The sequence below is a fragment of the Ylistrum balloti genome, unplaced genomic scaffold, assembly GCF_031769215.1.
Source record: "Ylistrum balloti isolate Yb309-2 unplaced genomic scaffold, AGI_CSIRO_Ybal_v1 Utg369806, whole genome shotgun sequence".
Taxonomy (NCBI): Eukaryota; Metazoa; Mollusca; class Bivalvia; order Pectinida; family Pectinidae; genus Ylistrum; species Ylistrum balloti.
The window spans coordinates 315,360-333,863 of record NW_026781981.1 but is presented as its reverse complement, the minus strand read 5'-3'; positions in this window follow the sequence as shown (position 1 = coordinate 333,863).

Below are 18,504 nucleotides of genomic sequence, written 5' to 3'. Positions count from 1 at the left end.
TAGGTTAATTTTTGATAAGGAATCAGATTGTTATCATCACTTTGAAACTGGAAGTCTGGGGTGGATACAGAGATGTAATTTCACTTAGCATCATTTGGGTCTTGTACCACACACACACTAATAACTGAACATAGTACGTCAGACCAGTCTGAATTTCAGGGTTGTAGGTTTAAGGTCAAGGTCAGAATTATTTTTTTTTTTAGAAAATTCTTGTCACCATCAGCAGTTCCATTCTTTGAGGAGCTTTGATCAAACTAGATACCATCTTTTACTGCACAATAATCAGAGATAAACTGTTAGGTGATTTGTTTCGTTTGTGATGCCTTCTTTTACTGAACTGTAATTGATGAGAGCGAACTTGTTTATTGTCCAGTTAATATTACATTATATGTATAACATTTTACAATTAGAAATGCTTGATTCAATCAGGATTGTCACATAATATACTTAAGCTATGTAAACAGTAAACCCACCCCAGTCAAACATTTGCCAAAATTATAACATCATAATAGATCAGACCTAGTTGTACAGTAGTTGTAATGTTTGGTAGGAACGTAAAATATGAACCTCCGTCGATAAAGAGCTACAGTTTCAGGTATCATCCTGTAGGCCTGCGTCAGCCTGATCCATCTGACATTTAAGTGGTGATGTAATTGTTAAATACCATTTCAGGGAAATGATGTATGCACATGGCTAGAAATGACCAAATGGTGACATATTTATCGCACAGTGTCATCTGAATCATAGTATCATTAGGCACATGTTGTGGGGAAGCTATGCTAGAAATATCTAGCTGCTGTTCTGTACTTTTCAACAAAAGTCTGATAGTCTTGTATATATAATAACATGTTGATATTGATGATTGCATGTTTCAAACTCCATGTATCTTTCTCTTCATCAACATCAAGATGTCGACTTCATCAATTAATGTATCTTGATGAAGCTTGAATTATTTTTGTAATAATATGAATAAAGAATTATTGTAAGCCTATCATAGCCCTCATGTCTTTTGTTTAGTTGAGAGGTTCATAATTCCTATGTAAATATTACATCAGGAGTTTTAAGAGCAAATGTTTAATAAATTTTCAGCCTCATTTCAAATTTTTTTACAGTTTTCAATGGCACAACTAGTCAACATGACACTTTATTGGGAATCATGATCATGTGACCTTGTTACAACCTACCAGAGAGTGTAAGATATATGATTTTATAAAAACGTACAATATTCATAATTCCTTGGTACAATTGTATGCAGAGAAAAAAATCCTCATTGTTAAATCCGCCCTAAGATATACATAAACATATTTCAGCTCTACTTTTCTCCCCACGGGCAAAATGATCAACGGCAAAGATAAAGTGTGATGATATCACTTGTTTTACAGTATGTGTCTTGACATATTGGACAAAGTTCATTTACAATATAATTTAACAGATCAATGATAAGTTAGCAGATTGGCAGGTTCAAAATGAGAGGTAGATTTGATCTGTGATGATTAGACAGGTTAGACTCCTATGTAGGGCCTGTTATTGACTTGTATACCTGACCTCTGACCTCTGACCTCAATGCCTGGCCCCTGAGTGGATCTTCTATGTGTTTAAATGTCAAGTTTTATAGTTTAGATACAATTTTCATGATTTTTTTATGGTTAACTGTGAATGATAAGGTGTTTTAACAGTTCAATGGGTTCCTTGATTGCAATCTGGATTTTTTTTAACTAATAAATACACCTCTCACATTGTATAAAGTGTCTCTAGCAGTGTAATGATACAGTGTCACTAACAGTGTAATGATACAGTGTCACTAACAGTGTAATGATACAGTGTCACTAACAGTGTAATGATACAATGTCACTAACAGTGTAATGATACAGTGTCACTAACAGTGTAATGATACAGTGTCACTAACAGTGTAATGATACAGTGTCACTAACAGTGTAATGATACAGTGTCACTAACAGTGTAATGATACAATGTCACTAACAGTGTAATGATACAGTGTCACTAACAGTGTAATGATACAGTGTAATGATACAGTGTAATGATACAGTGTCACTAAAGTGTAATGATACAGTGTCACTAACAGTGTAATGATACAGTGTCACTAACAGTGTAACGATACAGTGTCACTAACAGTGTAATGATACAGTGTCACTAACAGTGTAATGATACAGTGTCACTAACAGTGTAATGATACAGTGTCACTAACAGTGTAATGATACAGTGTCACTAACAGTGTAATGATACAGTGTAATGATACAGTGTAATGATACAGTGTAATGATACAGTGTCACTAACAGTGTAATGATACAGTGTCACTAACAGTGTAATGATACAGTGTCACTAACAGTGTAATGATACAGTGTCACTAACAGTGTAATGATACAGTGTAATGATACAGTGTCACTAACAGTGTAATGATACAGTGTCACTAACAGTGTAATGATAGAGTGTTACTAACAGTGTAATGATAGAGTGTCACTAACAGTGTAATGATACAGTGTAATGATACAGTGTCACTAACAGTGTAATGATACAGTGTAATGATACAGTGTCACTAACAGTGTCACTAACAGTGTAATGATACAGTGTCACTAACAGTGTAATGATACAGTGTCACTAACAGTGTAATGATACAGTGTCACTAACAGTGTAATGATACAGTGTCACTAAAAGTGTAATGATACAGTGTCACTAACAGTGTAATGATACAGTGTCACTAACAGTGTAACGATACAGTGTCACTAACAGTGTAACGATACAGTGTCACTAACAGTGTAACGATACAGTGTCACTAACAGTGTAATGATACAGTGTCACTAACAGTGTAATGATACAGTGTCACTAACAGTGTAATGATACAGTGTCACTAACAGTGTAATGATACAGTGTCACTAACAGTGTAATGATACAGTGTCACTAACAGTGTAATGATACAGTGTCACTAACAGTGTAATGATACAGTGTAATGATACAGTGTCACTAACAGTGTAATGATACAGTGTCACTAACAGTGTAATGATACAGTGTCACTAACAGTGTAATGATACAGTGTCACTAACAGTGTAATGATACAGTGTCTAACAGTGTAATGATACAGTGTCACTAACAGTGTAATGATACAGTGTCACTAACAGTGTAATGATACAGTGTCACTAACAGTGTAATGATACAGTGTCACTAACAGTGTAATGATACAGTGTCACTAACAGTGTAATGATACAGTGTCACTAACAGTGTAATGATACAGTGTCACTAACAGTGTAATGATACAGTGTCACTAACAGTGTAATGATACAGTGTCACTAACAGTGTAATGATACAGTGTCACTAACAGTGTAATGATACAGTGTCACTAACAGTGTAATGATACAGTGTCACTAACAGTGTAATGATACAGTGTCACTAACAGTGTAATGATACAGTGTCACTAACAGTGTAATGATACAGTGTCACTAACAGTGTAATGATACAGTGTCACTAACAGTGTAATGATACAGTGTCACTAACAGTGTAATGATACAGTGTCACTAACAGTGTAATGATACAGTGTCACTAACAGTGTAATGATACAGTGTCACTAACAGTGTAATGATACAGTGTCACTAACAGTGTAATGATACAGTGTCACTAACAGTGTAATGATACAGTGTCACTAACAGTGTAATGATACAGTGTCACTAACAGTGTAATGATACAGTGTCACTAACAGTGTAATGATACAGTGTTACTAACAGTGTAATGATACAGTGTCTAACAGTGACATTGTCTGTTACCAACTCAGTGTCACAATCCTAGTATATACAGACTTATAAAGCAACACTTCCATCATACCCAATGTAAACATATAGATATATATTTATTCTGGTGTGTTAGGACGGCCTACTGTAGCCCAATTAAATGGAGAAGTTTGTACACACCAAGATGGTCAGTCTGTCAACACAGAGGCCATATTGACTGTTACAGCAATGGACATACACACTGACCCAGGTCCCCTGTGGTCTGAAAGCCAATCAGTGCTGTAATGTCCAGTTAAATAAGCAATTAGGTCTGGACGGTATAGATCGAGATGGTCATTATGTAGATACATTGTACTTATAGGTAGATATAGGTACACAGGTAAGTACTGGCACCAGACAGTAATCTTACCTAGTTAGCACTGATATTCTTACTCTTCAGACAGTAGAGAAGATGTTACACTCCTGGAAATAAGATCATGTGTACTGCTATACCTGTGATAACAACACCAGTGATCAATTCATGTTTAAGGTATGTTAATTTACATAATTTATTATCTTAACAAAGGTTTTATGTAGGTAAGTCTAACCTTGAAGTGTACATTTTCATGGCAATGCCTCTAACTGAATGAACCATAGGAAATGTAACTACCCAGGTACAGGTATGTAAATCACTTCTAATTTGTGTGTAGATTATCACATCATCGTTATAAAGAAGGTGACAGTACATCTTCGAAAAGTGTGGTGTTCGTCTGTTTATTTCAGTTGAATTAATATGTACGACCTTGATAGTGGTATGTATGACCTTGATGGTGGTATGTATGACCTTGAACGGTTATGTGTGACTTATACAGTGATATTGTAGTGAGATATGACTATAATAGTGGTAAACCTTTGACGGTTGACTGACCGTGACAGTGGTAAACATGACTTTGATGGTTGAATGATTCTGACAGTGCATGCTTGTGACAGTGGTAGCCAGTTAGATTTAAACAGGCTACATTCAGATAGTATCTCTTTGCTGGGTTGTGAATGTCCTAAAGTCTTCCTGCTGTTTATTGATCTACAATTTGACTGCACCATCAATGCCAATATCTCTGTAATACAGTTTATGATCTTTCAACTTATCTAGACATTTTGTGTGTAGCCTTGGAGTATGATATTAGACCAGCTAAAGGGTTAGATAAGGATGACTCACAGAGAGGAGGGGGGTTATACCCAACATTAAGTCATAAACACTGTTTCAAATGTACACCACAGGGTTTCCTTTAATTGCAATCTTCAAAACATTGTGAAATTTAGTTCTTCAATGATGTATCTGTAAAAGCTGAAATAATGGCTAATATTCTTGCCTATGTGAGAAGTTCACCGACTAATAGTAACTTATCCCTGGAAATCGTTCTTATCAAGCAACCTCCTAAAACATATCCACATACCTACCCGTATTCACGCCAAATCACCTGTCATCACTGACAATCACTGGTGAAGTGGTGCTTCAGTGTGGACAGACCAGAGAAGAATATATGTCATTGTTGTATTGTTAAGATGATACTTCCTGTATGCCTACCGTGTTATGTTACCAATTCAGAAGTGTTAAGTACTTTTCTGTGATGTGCAACCACTGTGAAGAAAATCTGTTGTTTTTTTAACGAAAATTTTCCTAAAAGCTAAAAAGCTGTCATTGTCACTTTACGTTACCAAGACTACAGTCCAGTGATGTGACGGATAACTTCATCGTCTTGGCATTTCGTCCACAAGACTTGGTGATATGGAACCATTGTCAGAGTATCTTCTGTCTTCGTACCCTTTCCTTTACAACTGTCTCGGTAGTCAACCACAGGGCTATTTTCCACGTAATGACACCTAATGACATCAATGTGTCGATAGGTTGTTAAACCATAAACAAACAAATCTGGACGTCGGATAGTTACCACTCCATGTCCACAATACCGGTATACAGATCTCCATACGATATAAGTCGGAGGGATATGAGGCTACGTATAAGTTACTGTTTATACATGTAGAACGAGAGAGAGAGAGAGAGAGAGAGAGAGAGAGAGAGAGAGAGAGAGAGAGAGAGAGAGAGAGAGAGAGAGAGAGAGAGAGAGAGGGGGGGGGGGGGGGGGGGGGGGGGGGGGGGGGGGGGGGAGAGAGAGAGAGAGAGATGTGGCTAGGTAGTTATGAATAAATGCAAATACAAAACCGACATCATGTTTTGCCCGCGATGAGAAATTCGTCCACGCGCAGCCAGTTAATTGATATTTGCAACATATCTTGTAATTTGTAATTATGGAGAATTTATCGTCAGTAAGACTCAACTTCAGACATGGACGTCGTTCGTGTCGGTGGAACCAATGCGGTGACAGGGAAGAAAATGTCATCTTTTGAAACATTGTTCTAGTAACAATAATCAGATACCTTAAACAAAGTCTATAAGATAAGTCACAGTCCCAGCGATGTGTGGATATCATACCGGAAAGTTGGATGATTCAAACCAATATGACATTAAATGTGGGTAACAGTTTAAATTTCTTTCAAAAACTGCTTATTTGACCTTTGGAATGACCTTGAACTAAACGGTATTGCCGTGAATGAGACACGAGCGCCGTATCATCCACCTACCAAAATGTCTATGACGTGTTAACCTGGGAACACATTTAACTTGTTCTGGCTGGCCGGAAGGCAGAAGAGTGGACAAACTGACCAGCTGCATTTTTTTCCATTGAAGATATGGCGAGATTCAAGAGAGGAAGTATAGACTCCGAATCAGGTAACTTATCTCGCTGTCACGAAATGATATCCCCTGTCACTCCTTGACCTCCACACAGGCAAAACCCAAAATTAGCTGGTCATTTTATTGCTTATCATGTCCTTTCTCTCTCTCTCTCGGTGGCTGCTTTGTGTTGTAGTAATGGGGTACTGTAACCAAAACACGTGGTTGAAGTGATCTCGATAGCACGATGTTTACGCTACATACAACTGTAATTACTCCAGTCCAAAGACCTCCTTATCTATTTATCTTTTTCACGCTTCACGTTTTCACGAGAACTTTTACTAACAAGAAGACATACCTAACCCATTTGTGGGTGTCATTTGGAATTTAAAAGTACCATCTCTTTATGACCCAGAAAACCAGGGTCCCCATTAACACGACCCATCACTCAATGGGGATAATGCGGACTATTTACATGGACGGATAGTAAAATACCCTAGAAATAAGCAATGATAAAAGACACACTTTAGTCAGACAAAAGACGCACTGTCCAGCTAACTAGCGATTTCAAACATAGTCGGGGGTGCATTACCGAGAGCGGTACGTAAATAATTATGTGGAGTTATACCCCGGGGTGCGAACGACGCGACACGCCCGCATAAACTGTGATAAAGGACTGTGATTATAGGTAAGGATTATATCAGAAAGTAAACATTGTGGCATGACACAGAAATAGGCGCTCTTACGAATGTTTTGACGTTCCTGCAGCGTCTTGGCAAGTGACAACAAGAGGGGACCGTCGTTTCGTTACTGCGGATCCGGATACGGAATGGCATATACATCCGAGTAAGTTTGTCTCCTGTGTGTTTCCAATCATATATTATACTTATACTAGCATGGTGATGGTATCAGGTTAATGTACATTTATATCAAATGTGTGTGTCATGTTAATATAAATCTAGAGTATAGCATTACAGATTGATTCATTGTCTACGCGAACTGTTCCGGCTATTTTGTAATGGTCGGAAGGACGGGGTTGGGGGGGGGGGGCAACAAAAACTAATGACACATTCATCGGTAACAACTCAAGGATTGACCGCTAAATATAGATTTAGAGATTTTATCTTTGATTATGATTGTAGGCCGTGGCCTTTGGCCATCTCGGGAAACTTACTGTAATGGTCATGTCTGTAGAACGTGGTCATGCTCCATTTCTGGAAACTAACTGCCAATGACCATGTCTGTAGACCGTGGTCATTCTCTATTTCTGGAAACTGACTGCCAATGACCATGTCTGTAGACCGTGGTCATTCTCTATTTCTGGAAACTGACTGCCAATGACCATGTCTGTAGACCGTGGTCATTCTCTATTTCTGGAAACTGACTGCCAATGACCATGTCTGTAGACCGTGGTCATTCTCTGTTGCTGGAAACTAACTGTCAATGACCATGTCTGTAGACCGTGGTCATCCTCCATTTCTGGAAACTAACTGTCAATTACCATGTCTGTAGACCGTGGTCATTCTCTATTTCTGGAAACTGACTGCCAATGACCATGTCTGTAGACCGTGGTCATTCTCTATTTCTGGAAACTGACTGTCAATGGTCATGTCTGTAGACCGTGGTCATTCTCTATTTCTGGAAACTAACTGTCAATGGTCATGACTGCATACCGTGGCCATTGACTATTGGTGGGACCTGTCAATGAATATTTCTAACATCGTTTTTCGTTCTACTACATGAAGACTATAGGTAAACATCAGTTTTGGAGATCACCGACCAATGGTCAGTAGTTAGTGGTTATTCCTGGAATTTTTTGTTTCTTTCTCACTTTTACACTATCATGACAGAGCAGACGTTTATTACGATTACAAGGAGAATAAATTGGTAGAACCTCACATGATGAAAGGAAGTTCCTTATCACAGAAAAAAGCGAAATATCCCCAACGTGAACTACGGCAGATCTGACCTGGCATGACCGTACGTATCAACAGTAAATATCTGTTGATCCTCGTCTCACCACAGTTTAAACTCCTAACTGTGTGCTGTTTTAAGGTTTCCATACATGAAAGGTAGATTGTTGATACAGTCCTACGTGGTACTCTCGGTTGTTAAACAACGTATTTGGGAAATCGACGTAATCATTGCGTAATGCGGAGTCAATATACTATGTAAATTAGCACCAACAATGCAAATATCATTTACAGATTCGAGTGCCCAGTTAAAGGGTCATGGTCCCCATTTATGAAATATAAAGACGAGTCAATTTACATTGGCATGTTTCTCTCCAACAACGCCCAGACAATACACGTGTCTTCTTTTACAGCCTCTTTCTCATTTTGTCTGTTTCATGATTTATTTGTCGGTTATCTACTGATAATTAAAATTTTAAATGCATTTTAAAACATGTAATTTGAAGCATGTCCCTTTAACAAAAATCAATTAGCCTTGCTATAGAATTGATCGGTTTTGTAAATAAAAGTGGTTGAGAAAGTCCGACAAAGATGATATGTATAACTACTATATACAATAGTTCTGACGTGTGGTGAAGCCCCTGAATCGTTAGAATGGGGCGGATATTAGGACGAGAAAATCAATGGCGATGACAAAACTAGCTGTGCAATGGAGAGGGATACGCGATGTAAGGGCTAGATATGACTTTGACTTACGAGAGAAGTGACACACATGTTGACTGTTCAGTTACAACACTACTCGTTTGAGTGTATAATTTGCATGTGATTTACAAGCTCTCTTAGTTCACGGCATCAAATTTCATGTATTGTTTGAATTCATGAATCGTTTAAAATCATTTGATGGATGTAAATTTGAACTGTCTAGTCTGATTTTTCCGATCTGTCGGTACGTAATCTTGACATACGATCGAGCAACGATCCTACCAAACCCTTCACCAGTGTAAAAAGATTTTTTTGTATATTTGGACAGGCTTAAGAGACAGCATACATACCCCTGAAGAGCTCGACAGAATGGATTATTTGACACGTGGATTATCAGATATAAGCAGTCAATTATGTATTGAGTTTCGGAGTTAAAAAGGCAGTGATTCCAACACATACAACAGTGATATATAGGTAACAATTTCATACACAGAATTCATCTTGTGTAAGTCTTGTTTAAGTGTTGTTATAAAGTGTTTTTAAAATAACTTTTAAAAATACTTATCTTCTAAGATACAATTTTGTAAACCATGCAACAACAAGAAAATATATTTACGGTGGATGTGATCGTATCTCTTTGTTAACTTCACTGGATAATACCGGGGAAAATATTTCAGACTTTGGGAGAAACAACAGATCATTTTCTCGTTGACACGATGGATCTTAGGACACAACATCCTTTGTCACGGACGCTATCCTCCCCACATCTCAATGGAACTGTAGCTCAGGCAGCTCCACAAAAAGTCATGTTGAACCTGGCGAGAAGGTCCCCTTCCGAACCCAGGATGAGGAGGTATGTATAAGTTAGCTACGTCACGGTAAAATATATGAGTTGATGTCCTTTGCTATGTACATGTACTCATACTGAATCTTGCAAAATACTTCAAAAAACCAAACAAACAAACAAAAACAAAATAATAATAATAAAAATAGTTACCAGATGCTTGAACATCCACAGGTAAAAAAATATAATATATATAACCCACTTCTTATGTCAGTATTATATTATATTTGATTAACGCCTATGAGGTCTGATATTGCTCATTGTGTTTTGAGTAGAAAAGAGCAATTTTAATTATATTTATTTTCATAACAAAATGTAAATAAAAAAAGGAGGAGTACCAGTACAGTTTACAGCCAATAAGTTGTATACCCTTACAAAATGCAGGTAGTTCAAGATCGTAAATCAACACTGACTCATTATTGGTATAATAAATCTATCGTGTTATTAACGGTAGATAGATAGGGGCGGTATTAACATGGACGTCTGTATGACCTCGAAGGAGTATGGGGCGGGAGGAGTGTAAAACATATCTAGGTCTACGATGTACATTTATGTATGTATATATTTATTAAACGTGTATTTTTCTTGTATTTGTGGAGAGTAGATATGGAACGTAAATTCAATCACAGGCTTTTTTAAGTCCTTGATTCAATTATTTGGATCTATCTTCAAACAAACTTAGGTACGATTCATTTATACCTATGTTAAATTAATTTAAACCTAAGCCATGATATTGATTGTACCAATATGTGTTCAATTAAATTATTTCTGGGTTCCATTATTTGAAAATATGTACTCCTTAAAGGGTGCACATTTCCGCGGGATTTGTCATAGTCAGTGTTCAATGTGAATATAGTATTAACTCTCTCCCTGATGACAACTGTGGCACTGTATCTTGACTGCTAAGACTCTGTTACCGAATTGGCATGTCCCTGTGTTAGTAACACGCGCCGGGGTTAATGGGTACGGATCGGAGTTGCCGGGTTATGGTGACCTTCACCCTGTGGTCACAGCTTCACGATCGGGACGTCCAGCTGGGTGCAAGCAGTTGTAGAGAAAATCGGGCGATGACAAGGCTGCACGTGAGAAGACCGGACATGAGAAACAAGACAAATGGTAAAAGATGATTCAGCGAGCACAACAGATGGTTATTTTTAGTTTTGGTACTAGACAGAATTTCGTTTTCTACTTGGCCGCCGTCATTATGGCCAAAGACTCATACGTATTTCATGTTGTGTAAATTAGACCACATCTCCGAGCTACCATATCCACCATCCTTACAATCCTTGTCACATTTCTTCTCTCTTTCACTAAAAAATATCGGCATCCTTTCATTACAACAGTGATGAGTAGGTCTTTATTCCTGTAGATATAAACTTTCGACAAGAGTTCTTTTGTCGTTGATAAATGATGAGGGTTAGAAGATGGAATGTCCACCACAAAACCACAGGCGTGTGTCTGTGGTGAGAGAGGACATTAATTATAACCTGGTTCACAATTAAGTGTCTTGTCAGTGAAAAGTTGGGGGTGGACGATACACACGACGTTCAGATTGTCACCATTTATGGTGTTGATCACAAAACAAGGAGACATCGGTTTTTATAAATAGTTTCATTTAAACACAAGATATGAATCTATTTGGTGAATTTAAATCTACATTTTAACAAAATGCTGTATTATCAGATATTTAAATTTCAATGATGATAATGGAGACACAAACGGCTAATTTTACAGTAAGACAATCAAGAGTCAATTTCCTGGGAGCTCCATGTCACCTCTATATATGGTTATAATGACAAATTTGGCTTCTGTTTCCTATTTATGGTATAATACACATCACAGCAATTAGTATTTCCGGAGACTGTCATGTTTGTCCTATTTCTTTATATCATTGATGGGTAGGTCTTAATCCCTGTACACACTTGTGTTGGTGAAAACTGGTGTATTATAGTATAACTTTATATATGGCAGTTTGCAGTGTATACCTGAAGTCTTTTAGCAGTAAATCAGTATAAAGTTAAGAGTTATCAATGTTGTACCATCATGAAGATTCTGTCTGGTTTGAGTCTGTGGGGTAAGTTACAGTTTATTATTCTGAGAAACTTCATCAGTTTTAATAGTAGAATATTTATTACAATACCTGTATAAATACAAAAAGTAATGAGGCTATTTAAAGTATAGATGTAGCTCCCCTGTAATTATAGGAGAATTTAACCATCATTTACATTTGTATGCATTGAAGTTGGACTCTATGCAGGTGTTCACTATATACAGTTATTCACTCTATAGGTGATATCTTTATATATACAAGTGTTCACTATATACAGGTATTCACTATACAGGTGATATCTCTATATATACAATATACAGTTCCTCACTATACAGGTATATATACAGGTGTTCATATCAGGTCCTATATATACAAGTGTTCACTATATACAGGTCCTCACTATACAGGTGATATCTCTATATATACAAGTGTTCACTATATACAGGTATTCACTATACAGGTGATATCTCTATATATACAAGTGTTCACTATATACAGGTCCTCACTATACAGGTGATATCTCTATATATACAAGTGTTCACTATATACAGGTATTCACTATACAGGTGATATCTCTATATATACAAGTGTTCACTATATACAGGTATTCACTATATAGGTGATATCTCTATATATACAAGTGTTCACTATATACAGGTATTCACTATACAGGTGATATCTCTATATATACAAGTGTTCACTATATACAGGTATTCACTATACAGGTGATATCTCTATATATACAAGTGTTCACTATATACAGGTCCTCACTATATATACAGGTGATATCTATTCTATATATACAAGTGTTCACTATATACAGGTTGATTATTTAAAAGACAATATGATGACATCATAATTGATGTGACATCATCATACACATGATAAACATAGACAGCAAACGAAAAGTGATTAATTTGTATATGTACAATTATACATTCAATTTCATGCATACTCTTAGTTATAGATTTATTGTTGGACTATTATCAAAATCACATTTAGAACCAAATATGTAGCATAGTACATTTTCATATATCACCTTGACAAATATATTTACACAACATAATGTAGACAGGTGTCTTTATAAGATATGACAAATGTTCTGTCTAAACAGGAATCCTCTATATATGGGTGTCTCTGTCTCCAAATGTCGTAAATCTTCCTGTTGATTACATGTATCCTGTCATTAAGGTATCATTACATGATATAATGATGCCCTGTGATCATGTGATCCCCCACCCACAGGACTTGGACGAGGGTAGTATTACAGTAGTGTGTGTAGAACATACCCAGATGATGGCTGTATCTGTCTGGGTATCCTTATGACTTCTTGTCACAAAGTATCTTATTTGTCATCGCAGACACGTAACATTACAAAAGTTATACAATTTGCTGTTTGGTGTGTCATGACTATATTCCATTAAGCATTGCATTATGTATATTCAAACAGTTTTAATAGTCCTAAGCGTTACTTCTGACAATAAATCATTTTGGTTGGAGTCTGTCACAGTCTGTAAATGTGTTACTGGTATTTGTGGATGACAGATTTTTTAATAAGAAAGTAGAACTTGGCAGATAAATTTCTAAAGTAACAACTTGTTAGGTAAGTTGATCGTCCTCATACGTATAAAATTTTACCAGGGTTTGCTCCACTGAAGGTAGACATTACATCTAGAATGTGTTGCTATCTATGTATGGGTCAGTCAAAGGTAATGTTGGTACATCAGGTTCCCACGGAGTTACCTCCCCTGGCAGTGAATGGAGTCAGATCTGTGAAAAGCATTTGATTCAGACTTTTATTGTAAGAGCTGCTTTAGTGAAGCCAGTGAAGTATGTGTTGAAAGGTCAGGTTTAAACGGATGGTGACCACTGGCTATTAAATATCAATCTCAGCAATGTTAACCTTCATCAGAGCAGGTTATGACCTTTATGGGTTTCCTGTCAGCTTGGGTTTGGTTATAAGGACAACCATAGAAGAATGTGGACCATTATGTTTGTCAATAGCAGTTTGGAGTTTATGAACGGATGTGTATGTGTTCAGGAACTGTCAACTCATAAAAAATTGTTGTGAAGAAAGAATGTTTGCAAAGTTTGCTTGCATTTTTGAGTTAAGTTTTGTTTAAGATCACATCTTTTCTGTTAAGTGATATCGGTATATTTCTCTAGACTCTTCAGAATCTTACAACCAAGGAATATATCTAAAAACTTTGCCATCTGAAAAAAAAGCTTACATGATTAATTCAAGTGTGAAAGAGTGGAAATTCTTAAGTCAGTGGAGTAATCTTAGTGAATGGTGATCCTGGACTGAGAGGTAGCGTGATAAAATGGCTACTTGTGGATCAGTCTCCTGGTGGACTATCTAGGTGAGATGTAACCTTGTTTGTACTGAAGTTAACTTCTGTGACATATTGTGGAGAGAAAGTTGCTAATCTTGTCCTGTGCCACCGTATAGTCTGTGTGTCAAATAAGGTCATCAGTGTTATCATCAAATGTTTGATGTAGTCCACAGAACTATGAGAACATCAGAGTTTATCAACAAGGATATGCTGATATTGCAGCTACCAAGCAGAGTCAGAATCTGAAACATGTAATTAGTCATCAAGTTTAAGCTGTGATGGACGTAAGAGATTAGTTAAGAAGTATCTTTGGTGCATCAGAATTGACATCTATACAGTAACACCTGAGGTTTGATATTCGGGTTCTCGACCTCTTAAGTCGCTGAAGTTTACATTTTACATGAGAAATATGGATGACCAGTTCTTGGCTGCTATAGAGAGGCTGGAGAACAGGTAAGACTAGTCACATCTCTATGGGGACATATTCTGATACTACCTGGCAAACTAAATCAGAGAGTTCATTACTTTCAATAAACCAACTTTCACTTTAAACACTCTTCCTGAAGTCAGCTAAGTTTCCTGTGAATGATTTGACCAATTTGCTCATGGTTTGTGTAATATGTGAATAGTGGTGATTTGCAGGTAGACATACAGTATATATATATCAAAAGGGCAAAGAGTTGTCAAAAATATCACTTATAACTGGAACCTTTTAAATATGATCGTGAACTCAGGTACACATATTTACTTCTTTCCATACATCAGTACAAAGAGCTTCTACAATACAATGTACAAGAAAATCTCTGCCTGGCTGGTATTTATTTCTAATGAATAACTTGCATCAATCTTTTATCGTGAGCTAGGAAATGATAAAATTCTTTCATCAAGGTGTCAATAGGTTTGCAATGCTATAGAGTTGTCCGTAGGGATGAAATAAATCTGTATTTAAATACAGTATCAAGACATTCAATTATAGTGCATGTTTCCAAAACACAAAAAAGTTCATGACATCTGATCCTATACCCCCAGGTGGAAACATTATTGAGGCACATTGGGGGCAAATGTAATCTGTTTCTCCCTATCTTAGTGTACGTAGGATTATAGTAAAGCCAGAACAGTTGAATCAGCTCTGTACCATTTGGTTGTACACTCCGAGATCCATATGTCAGTGCTTGTATGTTTCATGTTGGTTATTTTGTCTGATGAAAGTGATTATGTAGTCATCGAAATGTTACACTCTAATCTTCTACTAGTTGAGTTTTAAGATGAAGGTGACAGTGTAGTCATCAAAATGTCACACTCTAATCTTCTACTGGTTGTGTTATAAGATGAAGGTGACCGTGTAGTCATCGAAACGTCACACTCTAATCTTCTACTGGTTGTGTTATAAGATGAAGGTGACAGTGTAGTCATCAAAATGTCACACTCTAATCTCCTACTGGTTGTGATATAAGAACTTCTATAATGTGTTCTATGAGGTGAAATACTATCCTTTTTCTGTGGAGCAGATAACTGGCATATTACACTATTATTTCTGACATTATGCAGTGGCATATTGCATGGGCTCTTCTCTTTGAAGTGGAATAATGATAAGCTAGGCTGTCCTTTGATAGGTGAACTATCACACAGGATGTTGTATTAAAAATGGGTATAAGGACAGTGGGATGTTTTCCAGAAGATCAGAATACATCCATGTTAGTCAGTTCTCTGAAATGTTGGATATTCATTGCTAGACTGCCTTCTACAAAGTTGGACATTTGCATGCTTCTCTGCCTTAGGAATCTTAGGAAACATTCATACTTTGCTGTCTAATTGTCTAATAACAGATAAGATACTCACTGGTTAGTCTCTCCTCAAATAGGCAGGCTAACTGCTTATAAGTCTCTCCTCAAATAGGCAGGCTAACTGCTTATGAGTCACCCCTCAAATAGGCAGGCTAACTGCTTATAAGTCTCTCCTCAAATAGGCAGGCTAACTGCTTATGAGTCACCCCTCAAAAAGGCAGGCTAACTGCTTATAAGTCAATCCTCAAATAGGCAGGCTAACTGCTTATAAGTCAATCCTCAAAAGGGCAAGCTAACTGCTTATAAATCAATCCTTAAAAAGGCAGGATATCAGCTTCTTAAGACTGTTATCAAGAAGGGAGGATACTTATTAGACTATAAGGCTCCCATCAAGAAAGGAAGATACCTGCTTGTTAGACTCTCATCAAGAAAGCAGGATACTAATTTGTTAGACTCTCATCAGGATAGAGGGGATACTTCCTTATAAGACCCTCATCACAACGACAGGGAACAAGTTTGTTAGACCACCCTAAAGAAGGCTGGACCCAAGCTCATTAGTCTCTTCTCAAGATGGCCAGATACTAGCTTATAAGTCTCTTCTCAAAAAGGCCAGATACCAGCCTATAAGTCTCTTCTCAAAAAGGCCAGATACCAGCTTATAAGTCTCTTCTCAAAAAGGCTGGACCCCAGCTTATTAGTCTCTTTTCAAGGCTGGATACCAGTTTGTTAGACCCCTCTCCTCAAGAAGATGTGATAGACACAAAGCTAGCTTTTTAGATTCCCCTTAGATTAGATAGGAGATACTGCTAGTTGTTAAAGTTTGTTTCAAGAATCTGTCTGTAGAACAATAAACTTTAAATGTTTTCTGAATTCCTAAATTTCTAAAAAAAAAATAATAAAAGAATATTACTGGTATGTGTCTGTGGGGTACTTGGGTGTGGTTTATAGCCCAGAAAATTTGGTAAGTATTTAGGGTGATTTATATTTCAGTGTGTATTGTATACTAACAGGTTTAAAAGAGCACACTGTGTTATATATAATGGTAAGCATCAACGCACAATATCCCCGCTCATTAGATCATTTGAATGTGATTATTGTACTATGTGTATGTGTGATTTGTGATGGAATTAGTCTAAATTGGGTCACAATCGGCAGTAATAAGGCCATAAATTTGTGTCACAGGTAATGTATAGTAGGCTGACTTTGACAGTCTGTTACACATGAGTGCTCATGACACTAAATTGTTTGCTTACTAGACTTGCTGTTGTCCCGGAACTTAAAAAATATTGGTAGATGAAATCTTTATAAATTGTCAGAAAGCTTTATTAGATATGTTTTGTTGTAGTACTATCTAAAGCTGGTAAAAATGTAAGTTTGTTTAAATAAAGAACTTGACCTGTTACAATTGTGTATGCATGCGTAATTCTTACCTCTCTACAGGTAAAACAAATATTTGTTGAAATACAGTGTAGTAGTAGAGATCACATGCACATGTTTACTTACATACAGAGTGACACCTTTTGTAGGCTCCTTCACTTTAACTGCTAAGGTAAAACATATTGTAACCTTACTGTCTACTTATGTATGGATAAGACAGACTGAAACTGCTACATTTTTTACTTTGTTTATATCAATACACCTACTTTTATTAGATCTGACAGTATCAATGACAAGTATGAACAAATTATATTACGTTTACTTTCACAAAACCTTCAGTGTGGTTCAGACTATGTCTGTGATGTGCTTTATTTAGTAAATCTTTAATAAAGATGTGACGATATGATAATCTGCTCATAAGATATGATATAGGCAGAGTACATTTTGAGTTTGATGATTTGGGTCTCATGCCTCAACATCTATTTCTTGCCTCCCTTTGACACTTAATTTAGTCAAAGAAATGTGTGATCTTGGTTTTCTACTTATACACACAAATACTAGTTCTGAAGTACTTTTACAAGATAAACACTATATCTCTTTGATCTGAAAGAGGAAATGAATACGCTTGGGTAATTAGCAGATAGCTGAACCCAAAAATATACTGAAGATATTTTTATATGAGTTAAATTGAATATAATTTATTTATACATGTTGAAGTGAAATTACTGATATCCTATCTTCTTGTTCTATATGAATTTGTAAAATGCAACTTTTGGCACTAACAATAGCCATACAGGAATCTGTCTCTAAATATATATACCTGGCAATGCTTTTGCATAATCATGCCATGAAACATCAAAGCAAATAGGTTACAACATGTATTTAATGGACAGAGGTCTAACTGCCATCCCAGGAGAAAATGCCATGGAGATATCCTTGATTATATAGAACAATCGATATTCAACTTAAAGCTAAAAAGAAATATTTCTCAATAAAAATGTTTGTACTGTGTTGGAGTTATCTCCCCTTTATCATTTGATTTATTTACATC